The sequence below is a fragment of the Polyergus mexicanus genome, unplaced genomic scaffold (assembly GCF_030449975.1).
Source record: "Polyergus mexicanus isolate NDT 795.1 unplaced genomic scaffold, iyPolMexi1.0 SCAF_10, whole genome shotgun sequence".
NCBI lineage: Eukaryota > Metazoa > Arthropoda > Insecta > Hymenoptera > Formicidae > Polyergus > Polyergus mexicanus.
In genome coordinates, this window is record NW_027223330.1 from 8,410,901 (window position 1) to 8,425,850 (window position 14,950).

Genomic DNA, 14,950 nt, shown 5'->3' on the forward strand with positions numbered 1-14,950 from the left:
AGATAAGAAATAGGGGGGGGGGGGGAGGAAGACTTTTCAAAGAAAGATTATATTGCATTTATATCATCGGAAACATAAATAGTTTATATTATATAAAATAGAAGAAAACATTAGCCACACACCATTCGATAAGCACCGAGTGATTATCAACCGCGCAAACAAATTCGAGCAAAGAAATTTGTAAAATCAACATTTGCTCGAGGTCTTGAAAAACACTTTAATGGATTCTTGAGTAAACGCAAGGCAATATGGCGATATTCGACCTTGCGAGTTGATTCTACCGTTATTATTCGTTGATTATATATTGGTATTTGTAGGGCGAGTGCCTTTCAATCCTTTTTTTTATTTTGCTCTTGAGCAATATTATTTTGAAAACAATTAAAAATTGCAAGTAAATTCATACTTTAATGAATAAAAGGATATTATTAGAGAAAAGAAATTTTTTTCTTGTCCCATAAATTGCAATCTTTTGTTTTAGAATAAGGAAAAGAAGATGCAATTAATCCGATCTATTTATCTTTTAAAAGGTTTTCCTTTATAGATGGAGACAGAGGTATAAGATATACAAATAAGAAAATATAACATGAAAATTGAGAAGTATAAAAGTAGGAGAAATAATCTGAGACGAAAATAGATGAAATTTTGCGAATGGAAAATAACATAGAGAGATATAAATATTCATACAATATGAACACTAGAGAAATTGTAATTATGGTATGCGATTCTCCTCCCCCCTCCCGCTGCTTGCCTCGAAATTTATTCATCTGCAGTGGGAAAATAAAAAAAAAAAAATCTGACATTTTTCAAATCTATGCAAGCCCCAATGAAAAGGCGCGTTGAATTATATATGTATTCAAATGGATAACAGATATGTAGAATATCTGCTATGAAGAATAAAATCATTTTTATAATTTTAAAATTATTAATTTTTTTAAATTTAAATAAAAATTTACATAAATTTTCATGTATGTCATATGTGTCTGTACGCGTGTGTTAATGCGCATATAATACTCGTTAAACTAATATTTAGCAAATATTTTAATAAGCAAGTATCTAAAAAATATATATATACATAAACATACATATTCTTACGCGCGCGCGCGTGTGTGTGTGTGTGTGTTCTCACGCGCATGTATACAAATAGAAAGAATAGGAAATAAAGCGGAAAAAAGAAAAAGGAAGAGTAAAGTTTTTCATGGCCGTGAGAGGAAAGAGGAGGAAGACCTTTTCACCAAAAGGAAATTTTCTGGATAGTCGAGTTTTTCAACCTCACATTGTCGGTTACGCCAAGAAGCAAGCAACAAGTGGAGATCTGAAATGCCCCCTCCTCTGTAAATCTCTCTTTTGCACCTTTCGAACTTTTGTACACTGGTCTTCTTTTACGCTCTATTTCCAAGACCTTTGTTTCTTCCTTGTTCTTGGTTTCTAATATTTTCGTTTAATACGTTTATACGTTTAATACAATATAAGATCTGATTCTGACAATTCAAAACAAATGTTATAAAAGATTCATAGAATGTAACGCAGAGATAATGAAAAAATTGATACATTAAAATAATAAGAGGAAATCAAAAACTTTTTAATTAATTTTTTATAAAATGATATTTCGCAGAAAAAGTTCGGCAAGAAAAAGAAATAAAATTTAATAAATAACATCAATTGATCGCTAAAAATTCCCTACTCCCTTTCTTTCCTTTCCACTTTTGATATTTTTCAAACAATCAATTTATTCTTTCGAATAATTATTATACTGTATTATAATAACAATGATGGCAAAATAAATATAAACTCTATTTTTTAAATCAAACGCTTAATGGTGTGAAATATTTGGATTTTTTGTGGAATGCGTGTGACTTGTCGCTTGAAAAATTTATATTTACAGGTAAGACACGCAATATGGTTTCGATAAAATAGTGCGCCTTTTATATTATGCATAAATAGTACAGAATTATCTTAATGTTCTATTGCAAAGTCAATGAAGTGATCGAGATGATTTTGTCAAATGACTAGTCAAATCTCACCCCATTAGGCCTTTATTTGTGAGATAAAAGACTATTTTTAGAGAACTCCATGCGATATATTCTGACAACGCTAAAAAAGTCTTTGATATTTTATGATTAAAAAAAAAATATATATAATACGATTTAAAAAATATATTATGAAATCCACATTTTTTCAAAATCATAATATATGGTATGGTTGAACTCGTTTTCGAACAAGGTATCATCTCATGAAGTTCAAAATATCATGTATATCATTTTAAAAAATGATGTTGAAAATAGACGTACGCTGAGATACGAAGTGATAGGATGGTGATGATATTATACAATAAATCTTTGTTCTCTCTATATTCTATAATTTTAATTTGGATATTTTCTCTTTAATATTAACTGTTTATGAATTATCGCAGTGTATTATTTTATTTGAGACACGTTGTATAGTAGTGTTTTTTTTTTTTTTTTTTTTTTTTTAATACCAATTATACGAACTATAATATATAAATAATTATAGATCTGGAAAACGAGATGCGTCAACAAAGCAAATAAGAGCATACAATATTACACTTTATTCTTACCCCGCGTATTATCAATCATAATGTCATTTTAATTTCCTGATTTCTTTTTACTCTGTCTTTGTTTCTCTCTCTATTCTCTGTCCCGAGTGCAAGAGCATAAAAATAATGAAAGGACAAAACTAATAGCTCGCCGATCTACCGAGGAATACGTTCATAGGCAAGGCCGTAAAACAGAGAGAGAAGCGATGAGAGGCGTGCAATAAAAACAAGAATGACGGGCATAAAACAGCATAATGGAATTCGAGCTAACCCGTCTCTCTTGTAACTTATATAGCGAACTGTCGTTCATATCCCCCAGTATTATCGGACGCGTGATATCGAATATTTGTCTTTTTTTTTATCTTTTAAAAGAACTTACGACTTTTTTGAAAACGTAAAATACTATTTTGCGTGACGTTGCGAAAGTATTGACTGACATTCTTCGCCGCCGGAAATTTATTCGTATGTGTATTTTTACATTTTCTTCCTTATACGTATATAATTGTTAAGTTTTTTTTTTTTTTTTAAATATAGGCATTGATAAAAAAATTAAAAATGAAATAAAAAAATATAGCACGAAACTGATATCTAACATACATAATGTAAAGTACTCATCGAACAAGAATATATAAGATAATTCTTACATTTATATTGAAAGGTTTGATTAAAAAAAAAAAAAAAAAAAAAAAAAAAAAAAAAAAAAAAAAAAAAAACACCTTTTAAATCAGATCGCTTTAATTACGAGAATATTTAAGGCAAAGCATGAATATGACAACATTTTCTTGAAAGCGATAGTTATCGTATAAATTATCGCTCGTTATAGTTATTGCGCTTAAGAGTTTATTTTTCATATGAAATAGTGCTAACATAGAACCACGTGTATTAATAATAACAAGCAATTAGTCTGTCGAAAAATATTTTCTATTAAAATGACCTGTGTATATGTATGTGCGTGCAGAGACATTTCACGGATAGATCTAATTATCTAGTAGGGATTTCGATAGAATATAAGTAACTTGACTTCGCGTATTCAAGTTCAGTATTTAATCTGAAAGCCACGATCTCTACTGTTACACGTATATACATCTTTAATTATTCGAAAACAATTTCTGAGATTTTGTGTAATATTGCGTAATATTACACTAACTTAATTATCATTGTAAATTGCAGAATTAAATTTACAACAATATTCAATAAAAAAGAATAATATTCGCAAGAAATAATTGAACAATTAATTATTAATCTGGACGATAACAGATGATAAATCTAACATAAGCGCTACACTAATTTTATATTTAATCAAGCGCCTGTATTTTATTCCAGTTATGGGTAGATCACTCGAACGTTGGACTTTGCTTTATGCTTTTTAATTATTTCATTTGATCATAAAAAAAAATAGACAAATACTTTGTCTTCAGGATAATGTATGGAAGTAAAGCATGTATGATAAGAAATGTTTAATTTGATCCTTTTCTTCTCCTCTTATCTTAAATTTTCTTATCTTTCTCTTCATAACTTACCCAGCCGAAAGAATATAAGAGGTTGTTTTTTAAATAATAATTCAATAAAATTCTATAGTATTGTACGCCAAATAGGATTTAGCTTATGACAATAAAGGTATCTCGGGTAGTCGATGACTCTCTCTCTCTCTCTCTCTCTCTCTCTCTCTCTCTCTCTCTCTCTCTCTCTCTCTCTCTCTCTCTCGTGGTAGCGACGACGCTGTAACAATGGTAACCGGTTTCTCGCACTGCTCGCTCTCTTTTTTTCGATTTGCCGTTAACATGCAAGTCATCGATGGCAAAGATATGAACGGCCTTTGATCGGATCAAAATAAAATAAAAATGGATTATGCCAAGTGAATTGTTTAAGCGTCTTTGATTTGTCGTATAATAATCATGATCGTCACGGGCATCCTGCGAATGAGATGAAACAGAGCCGAGGGGCGGGGGAGGGGGAGGGGGAGGGGGGAGGGGGCGCGGGATTAGAAACAGAAGGAAAACTGAAAAAGATCTTGTGCAGCGCATGAGCTCTATGATATTAATGCTTATTCAGTACGAGCGAATGAATAATGGGCTGCTAGTGAAATATACGCCGAGACATAAATATTGTATCTGGAGCGCTATATATTACCTGTATCGAATATATTATCCGGCGTGTTCTCTGTTCTCTGCTCCGCTAGCTCCTATCTGATTGAGATTGTTGCCATGGGAATATGGTTGGACTTGCTCATTTGTTTGCGTCGTGGCGGCCATTTTCTGGTCACTATCACCGAGTCAATTGTGTTTGTTATATGAGTGAGCCTCTCTCTCTCTCTCTCTCTCCTTGTTCGTCCTTTCGTTCGACACGTAGATTTCTCTTTTGTGCATAAAGTGAACGAATCCATCTTTTTTTTCTTTTCTTTTCTCTCTCTCTCTCTCTCTCTCTCTTTTTTTTTTGTGGACGATGCTTATTATAATACTTCTCCTTCCCGGAGAAGAGAGAGAGAGAGAGAGAGAGGGAAATTCCTTATCGATTTACCTTCGAGTTACACGCGATAAAAGAGGAGAAAAAAAAAAAAGGAGATTATTATTTTGCAAAAGATGTTCTCGTATAATACATCACGTTTCGATATATTCATTATAAAAGAGAAATAAAAGCGACTTTGCGATATCGTTGTAATCGTTGATTGATCTATCGCGACTTCGTTCGCGCAATCTATGAGAATATTAAGCTAAGTTACGAGTTTCCATTCAAGGATTTTTTTTTTTTTTTTTTTTTTTTTTTTTTTTTTTAAACCGCATATCATGAAAAGGAGATCGATCCATGACTGAGATAGAACAGTTATGACATAACTCTTACGTAGAAATTGGACAGTCCTTAAGAAGATAATACCGGATGAAAATGAATGGGATCGTATAATATAAATAACAGCATTATACATTGCAATTTTAGTATAGAATAATGTAACTATCGCAAGCTTCCTTTCCTTGAAATTGCAATTTGGCATCAGTTTTTCCTCAATAATGTTAAACCTGACCCCCACGCAGCCTAATGACAATTCCCGCAATCGACGAGTTAAAGTATTCCTACTTTTGAAGAAGAAGAAAAAAAAAAAAAAAAGTTTGTGCAAACCTTCTGTTTTTTTGTCCCCCCCCCCCCCACCATTTATTTACCTGCTTCTGTCGGCCTTACATACTGATTCCTCCCATCTTCGCATATTCTCTAGCACGACGAAACGTAATCATTTGCAATCCCGCGTAGAACCGCTTTGAAACTTCCTCGAAGGAATTTATTAAACTTTGACTAAGTCGCTTTACAAAGTTTCACCATCGGGGGAAGTCGGCGGGGCCGGGGCCGAGGCCGAGACCGGGACTTGGATAGAGTGGAGAGTGGAGGGGCAGCCGATCGAGCTGAGACGAGAGGAAGCGGCGAGTGCGGGGGTGTCGAGGTAGAGAAGAAACCGACGATGAGAGCATAGGCAAGGAACGATAGTGATGGGATGAAGGGAGAAAGAGAGAGAGAGAGAGAGAGAGAGAGAGAGAGAGAGAGAACGCGAGGGAAAAGATGGAGGTGCTGGTGGAGGTGGAGATGGGGAAGGAAGAGGAAGAGGAAGAGGAGGAGGAGAACTGGAAGTGAAAGAGGAGGAGGAGGAGGATGAGAGAAGTTACTTTCCCGGAGAAATAAAAGTTAATAGAGTTCTCTACCTCCTCGTATTCCACCTCTTTCACTGCTTCACCATCGTACAACTTTCACGAAAGTTATTATATCTTAATTTACTATTGGGCATTATCTGGAATTTCTCCGACGTTTCCGTTTTAATGCGCCGCAGGATATAAGCAGAAAGTATATTGTTCTTTCGTATGATTGAGAGAAACAAAAGTACTTTTATCATGCTGCTTTATTGCACTACGGCTATGAGAATATGAAAAACGAAGAGTAGGGGGTAAGAAAAAGATAGTATAAAAAAAATCAATGTGTCGGTTATATACTCATATTAAGAGAATATTTCGTACAAGGTCCAAGAAGCATTAATATTACACCGGGCACGATCACAAACGAGAACAGCAGCTTTGGAAATCGATATTGCATTCGGCAATATCGAATCATATGTTCTAAAGTCATAAGCCGCCATCGATCCCACGCATTGATTTTTAAAGAATATTATGAAAAGGTTATTTTCCGATATTTATATATAGTCAACATAAATTTTCAAACGTTGGTCGCTTCATTTTATCGTAAAAATTGTATTATCGCTATACAAAAAACTGCATATCGTTATGTAAAATACGTTTGTAATTTTTTTTTTTTTTTATTTTCCTCAATTATTTTAATCTCCATTTATGTAAATAAATTAACGAAACGCAAACTTTAATAATTAATAAAAACGTAAAGGAATAATGCTTACAAACCAGAACACAACATCTGAAAATTATATTATTTGAATGTATTTGCTAAACATTTGCTAAACATTTTCTATAAACGAGATATTACGCAGTAAACCATTCATCCGTTTGGTATTTTCCAATAAGTTTCTTTGGCCGCAATATCGTAGCAAGTTTCGATCAAAAACAATCACATTAAAAAAGAAATTGCATCGATTTTAAGATAATATATATAGACGGTATCTTATATAAGGGGAAGCTAGCGGTAAGGGAGACTATATGGACCTCGATCCATTCGGTTTGACTCGACATCAAAAGGCGAATAATATTGAGTCGAGATGAATGAACCGATAAGCTGTAGTCCTTCCTTTCCCCTAATATCAATACTTCCCTTATCCTGATTAGCAATATATTGTATTTTATCGATAAAGAATACAATTAAAATATTAGCCACAAAAATCGGTATCATTATGTCCCGTACATATACATTTGTTGTAAAATTATTAATTTGTTATCTATCTCTGTATATGTATGTGTTAGTGTGTTTGTATTTATTTATTATTATTTATATAAATTACATAATTCACCAAACAGATTTTTATAGTTCGAAAACTTAATTTAACATATAAACACACGTAATACTCATGTACAAACTAAAGCTTCTAATTAGTAAACTAAATAAACGGATCAATTTCATTTCAAAATCACTTGTATCAGTTCGAATAAAATGTAATATTAATTATTGAAAAATAGAATTTGATATATTGATTAGTAACCATATTACTGTTCCAATATCTCTTCTTAAACTTATTTTAAAAACCCTCGATAAATCAATATCTTTCAAGCTTGTATGTGCAATAAAAAAATTATAAAAACATACGCTAATTTTGATCTTAGAAGATATTAAAGAGTTAAACCAATAATATATGTTTGCCAATTTTTTAATTATAGTGAGAGAGAATTTATACAAACATGTATCTATACTTATCTTACCCGTGTAATTATACATGTAATTGATCATATATATATATAATATATATATATATATTTAAATTCACAGACAAGGTACGCAAATATCTGAGTTACGAAGTAAGTTATTCTAAGCCAACTTGGCAAGTTACTATTAAACTTCTGATTTTTATGTAGAATTTTATTATAAAAAATTTATTTTTTCGAAGAAAGAAAGAATTAATTTTATATATATATATCACCTAAGATATTACTAAATTATTTATAATGTCCACACAATATATATTTGCAGCAATATGTACCGATACGCATTTTAAATGAAAATATTATAATATTATATACATATATGTCCAATAAAATCTTTAAACATATTTGCGTATTCCCTATTCGAAAATGAATTTTTCAGATTCAAAAACATGCTAAGGATACGACATAATACATCAATATATTTATTCAGAGTGTGCTACAAGATTATATAGAAAAAATATAAAGTCCCATAAAAAAAAAACAAGGAGTTTCAAATCTACATTAAAAAATTAATTTAAAAAAAAAAAAGAAACATTTTTATGTTCCCCATATGTAGAACCGTATATATAAATCTATATCATTTATTTAAAAAAAAAAGAAAAAAGAAATAAATAACTTGAAAAAATATTTAAGATACTCGAGTTAAGTGGGTCATTTTATATATATGAACACAAAAAATAAGCATTGCTATAATTATACTTCACCGTGTATAATTTGAATTTGAATTTGTATACGTAATGTGACCAATTGATTACATTATCATATGTAACATATTATATCATGTATAAGAACTTTTCATTTTAATATATGCACCGTACTATCGCGCCGAAAGTAGGTTATCGAAAATGAATTGCGGTAAGAGGAGCATGTAAAACATACTTGAAACACAACCTACACGTAATTTACATTGCAATGATAAAAATAGAAATAATTTTCACATAAAAATATAATTTTTTGTCTTGTTAATTGTATACATTTTCTATGTATGGGTGTATATGTATATATGTATAAATTTACGCATAATGCTTAAAAATTGATATTCGATATATTAATATTTGACACTTAAAATTGTCACTTGATATCACCATTGTTAAGAAAATAAAAAAAGTTGACAATACATATATAGATATATAAATACATGTCCAGTTTGACATTGTTTTTCAATTATAACGAGTTTCATATTTTATATGTATACCATATATATGGTATATATACGAACAATGCCATTCGTTCATATTTTAATATTTCGAGTCTTCATCTATCTCAATCTGTCTCAATCTTTAATTCATTTATCGGTAAATTACAATAAAGCAAAAATATATTTAACATTATAAAAATATAAAAATAAAATATATATTGATGTATTTAAATAGCATTAGAGCCAGGTTTGTATGTAGTTCTATTCCTCGCGATCCGCGTTACTTCGTATACCACGCGCATTTTCATTATGATCGCAAAGTGAAAGTAGTCAAACGGGATTATTTCGAACAGTAAGCGGAATATAAAATATACGAAAGATTCGAACGACAATGAGAACTTCGCCTTTAGCATTTATTCAATTTACTTGTTTTATATCGTTCTATTTATATGAAGCTTATTTGGATATGCATGGAGATAAGATAAATCGAGATTCTTTCTAATTGCTGCAGCAATCTTACCGAATAATGTCGCGATATTTGACAACGTTTAATGCTACGCGTTTAATAATTTTTTTTTTTTTTTTTTATTCATCCTTCTCAGCGCTAATGTTTTATCCTTCTCGGCTACCTTTCTCTGCATCTGATTTATCGCTATAAGTTATAATATTTGCGTCACTATTGTATGGTAATACGTATAGTAAAAAATATGTTAATGGTTGCCATAAAGGAGATATATAGCTTACATATATGTACGCGTGTGTGTGTATCTCATATATTCCGCGCCATATACCCAGTGACTATATAAACTGTGCAATATATATCACCCGTACTTCCCCTCTTTCCGCTATTCTACGTCCCGAAAAACACTTAATGGTCTTGCGGCAAGTTTTAATGCGATATACGGAATATTTCCATGTATCATGGCTAGTTTCGTTTTTGCTCAATGCCCCTTGCGAAAATCGCTACGATAAATCATAAATGTGTCTTAATAACTATGCATTCGAATTGTAACAAAGATGATAATATCAATTTTTATGATATCAATAATTGAAGAGCTTCTTATGCTCGATTTCTGTTGCGTTTGTCTGCCTTTAACAGTTGATAAAGTAGATTGTATTCTATCCATATTGCGTTTTCGCTATCACATTGTAACGACAGACCATGCTTGATGTCTGCCGCATTTTTGTCATTAGTGTCTGATATGGGCAGATTTTGCTCAATATTTATTACACATTTCCTCCCACGATATAATAGCGAATAATGCTCAATTTTTGCCCCATTTTCTTTATTATACTATATCGACAAACCGTGCTGCCAGAAATTAAACTTAATAAGGATGCAGCACACCGAAATCTGTTGCAAAATCATAATTAAATTTGCTGGCACCCTATTATTCTGCTCTCTGGATATATATAACAATGCATAATATGATTACATATTTTACTAAAATATTTATATATATATATATATACATATTTTTTTTTTTTTTTTTAAATATGATTATAGTGTATATATAACTTTTGTGGGTGTGCGTGCATGAATATACACACACCTATAGACCCACAGGATATATACAGAATGTTAAAAAAAAAACCATTCAATATTTATATGGTAGATAGGACACACCATACTGAGAAAAAGAAAATCTTAGTAAACATAGCTCAACCGTTTCTGAGATATAAACATTTTTGTTAGACTCATGATTGACTTACTGGCTTCTACGTGTCGCATGCGATGTTTACTTCAGTATTTATAAACTATATGTTCTGAATATCCTCATTCAATTACCATATATATTGTACATATATACCGAACAACACGTGTTCGGTCAAAGGTGGATTAGACATGATGGATGAATGAATTGCACGGTTCCCTTGATTCCCTGATTTAAATTCCTTGGAATTCGAATATTTATTCGAATATTCGAATATTCGAATATTTGAAAAGCATAGTGTATTCATTGCCGATAAATGATTTACAATTAGAAGAATTACGTGACCGAATCCAGCGTGCTTGTCAAATAATTTGACGGACACCTGAAATTTTCGAGAGTTCGCGATTCTGTAAGAAGAAGATGTCAATCATGTAAGGAAATGGAAGGAGAACACCTTCCGTAAATATCGAGATTAAAATTTAGACAGATTATCTTCTTCTCATTCGCATGAGACACGTAGAAGCCAGTAAGTCAATTATGATGGTAACATATAAAATATTATATATTATATATATATATATATATGGTATATACAGGATGTCCCCAATTTAAATGGCAAAACTTCAAGAGCGTGTAGGGGACCGAAAAACTAAGACAAGAAGTCCTTTAGAGGTTTGCTCGTTTTTGCTCCATTTTAGAGAAAATCGCAAAAATTCAATCTCTCATTGTCAGTTGCTCTCTTGAGTCGATTGGCACCGAATAAACTTTCCGCTTCAAGGTTCCTTACATATGTAAACACTTGATGTTATCCTTTACGGCGCCAATCGATTCGAGAGAGCAATTAAGAGACCGAATCATAGATGCAGTGCACCAAATATCACTAGAACAATGTCTAGCTGCGATTAATGAGGTCAGTGATAGATATGTAATGCTTGCATTGCTGCAAGAGGGGAATATTTTGAACAATATCTACATTAAATAGATGATAACATAAATAAAATGTAAATAAATAAGTAAAAAAAACGAAAACTTGTTTTATTTCTTTTTTTGCGATTTTCTCCAAAATGGAGCAAGAACGAGCAAACCTCTAAAGGACTTTTTCTGTCTTAGCTTTTCGGTCTCCTACACGCTCCTAAAGTTTTGCCATTTCAATTGAGGACACCCTATATATATATATATATATATATATATATATAGATATATATATAGATATATAGATATATAGATATCATATCGGTCTTTTCACAATTGTTATCATGGATTGTTCGTGTTTACAGAATTATTATTATTAGAATGTGATTTGCAAGTGAAACGAGAAAGCATAAGTAAACTATTGCTAATCTGCTAATACAGATACGAGCGCGCAAATTTGATTTCGGATCTCATAGCGGTTCTAGCTTTAGATTAACAAGATAGTACGCAAATATTGATTCTATGTACATACCTATAAAGTGCAATTTTATATAAATGATATAGAGGATGTTTTGTGTAAATTATTGACTTTGATTATCTTAGATTTTCCTTAATAAAAGTCTGATTTTACTTTACGCCTATTTCTGTTACGATTAATCATTGCACAAACGATTCAAGATGTGGTAAAAAAAAAAAAAATAATAATAATAATAATAATAATATGGCGCGACGACATTTCTTCAAAAATCGGGTCCAATCTTTTCGGATATTGATTGTACAATATGATATTCCGCGTTATTTCTCAATCTCACCTGACCACCAATAGTAGTGCCGTGTAACATTAATAGAAACTCTGGTATTCAACCCTTTTGCTGGTGCTATCCCCTTCCGTTGTACCCGCTGTTTCTCATTTCCCCCACCTTTTCTTCTATCCCTACCCTCATTTCTACCATAACTTCAACAATTCCAATAGTCGTTAATCTGTCGGAAACTTTCGGAAAACTTGCCGTTATTGCAGGTAGATGGGCGGGACCGCGTACGAATTGGATGAGAGAAGAAGAGAGAGTGGGAGATGAGAGAAAGGTAGAGGAGAGGAAGAGGCGCAGTGGGGAATTGGAGTCTGACTGCGTAAGGAGGAGGATGGTTCAGGAGGGTGGTTCCGGGTACCAACCACCCCCCCCCACCCCCCGCCTCCCCTCAGATGGGTGTTATAGGGGTGCAGGATGGTAAGTTAAATAAACTTGTTTAGTTTCGCGGAAAGTTCTGCGCGGCCATTGTATTCGACTGCCGTGCTACCGAGTTTGCTGCGAAAGTTTCGGATAGGAACGAACTCACTTCCCCATTATGCTTTATTTGCTTGTTTTGCTGGTCCGCTGCATCGCTCCGTTGCCTAGCCAAGCCGAGTCACGCCGCTGAGTTATCCTTATGACATTAGATATGTACGAATCAATCTTAATTGATATGCGAATCGAAAATATACGAGAAAAATGTCGAAAAATTTTTTCAAAAATTTCCTTCATTCCCGAACAGAACCAAAGTCATCTAAAGGATAATTCTAGGATGACTGATATTTTTTAGAAAGACGTTTTTCAATGACAGCATAGTCGAACATAGTACATAGCTATAATAGATGTCATATGTCCAAAGTTAAAAGTCATCCTGTAGCCTTAAATCACGTGATGATTATAAGAGATGACAATGAACATCTTTTAATTGTATCATGTTGTCGTTTATTATTGTTTTAAAATTTAAATTATTTTATTAAATAAAATACAATATAATTGTGTATTTTATTTAATATCAATAAATATGAGATGTACAATTAAAGTAATTAAAAATAATTTAATTTAATTATTTTTTAATTACTTTAATTATATAAGCAAGAAAATTGCTCGGGGCTGCTGCTATGTGGAATTATGTATTTTAATTTCTACTTTAATTTGCATTTTAATGTTGTTTTAATACAATGCGATACTTAAAAGGATACATATTAATGAAATTAATTTAATTAAATCTGTTATTCAACATATCATTCATATTGTTAGGGTACTAAAAGTATATGTTAGAAATCATTCAAGTGTTAAAAATCACAAATTACAACTCTCTAAAATAAGAAGTGAGCAGTATCAGAACTGGTTAATTAGCGGAAACTTAAGCAATGATACGAAGAGAAAGTACGAGACACAGGGGAAAGAGGACGATGCAACGTGACTGTTCGTGCTGCAGGTGGTAGATGCTGCGATGGTAAAGTAACCTTGGCAGTCAGGAATCCGGTCTGACAACATGCATCGACACAAACCACTGGCGTAAGAATTCCCTCGTCCATCCGTCTATGCGTCTTCTATCCGTTTATTCGTCCGCGATGGCATTACTTCACGATTCATACACGTTGAATAAGTATCCCGAACTATATATTATAACTATAATATAATAAGCAAACAGAGAAAGAGGGACCTTTACTTCCATTTTTTTTTTTTTTTTTTTTTTACATGGATAAAAAAACTTTACGTAGCTTTTGATACAGTACAATGTATTATATAGATATATGAAATGATGTGCGAGATGTTTAGCGTGAAAGGTATATCTATTCATTAATTTACTTAAATCATCGATTTAATTTTTATTCGTATTTTACTATCAAATGTCAAGAAAATTGTCATACGTTTTATTAACAACTGCACAATATTGTAAACTGTCGTTGCGCTAATTAAAAATAGGGATTACGATAATTTTATTATAATATCGTAATATACACGTAACGATCACACGTGTCCTGCATTTGAGCGCATTCGCTGTAGACCGGTTAGTTTCCTTTCGCTCTCATTCGTTTATTCTACCTATCGTCCAGTTTTTAAACGTCCTACGGCTTACCGAAATTTCCACCTTACGCTTACGTGACTATAGTTGTGTATACGCGAATTGACCTGGACGAAAGAAAACAAACGAAGCACATGCCCGATCTGTGTAAGTTGAATGGCCTTAAGAACTCAGGTGCATACACCAGGTGTTTGTCGTTCTGCGAGTAAATGTGCGAACGAACGATATGAATCAAACCGATATCAAAGAACTAGAGAGAGAGAGAGAGAGAGAGAGAGAGAGAAAGAGAGAAAAAAAGAGAATAAATTGAATATTCAAAAAAATTAAATCACGCACACATATATATAATTGCAAAAATTGATCGCATTATAGAAAAGGAAAATTTAAATGTTAGGAAAAAAAAAATGGAAAGAACGTTTCATTCCTTTCGATGAGATCATGCGCCGAGCTTGTCGAGAATTTATATTTCGATTGTTCGATTATCACGTATGTCGCATATACACGCATCGTACAATAA

General features: G+C 32.2%; 1 protein-coding gene across 7 annotated transcripts in view; it reads right to left on the reverse strand.

The window, feature by feature from the left end:
• LOC138937402 (TOX high mobility group box family member 3) overlaps positions 1–14,950 on the reverse strand; it is a 61,437-nt gene that overhangs the window by 35,302 nt on the left and 11,185 nt on the right. Inside the window, exon 1 of one of the 7 annotated variants that reach the window (XM_070303660.1) lies at positions 4,685–5,072. The exons of the other annotated variants lie outside the window; for them this stretch is intronic. The gene's annotated coding sequence lies outside the window, so the exon portion shown is untranslated. Of the gene's footprint in view, positions 1–4,684; positions 5,073–14,950 lie in introns of those variants that run through there. 7 annotated transcript variants of the gene reach the window in all.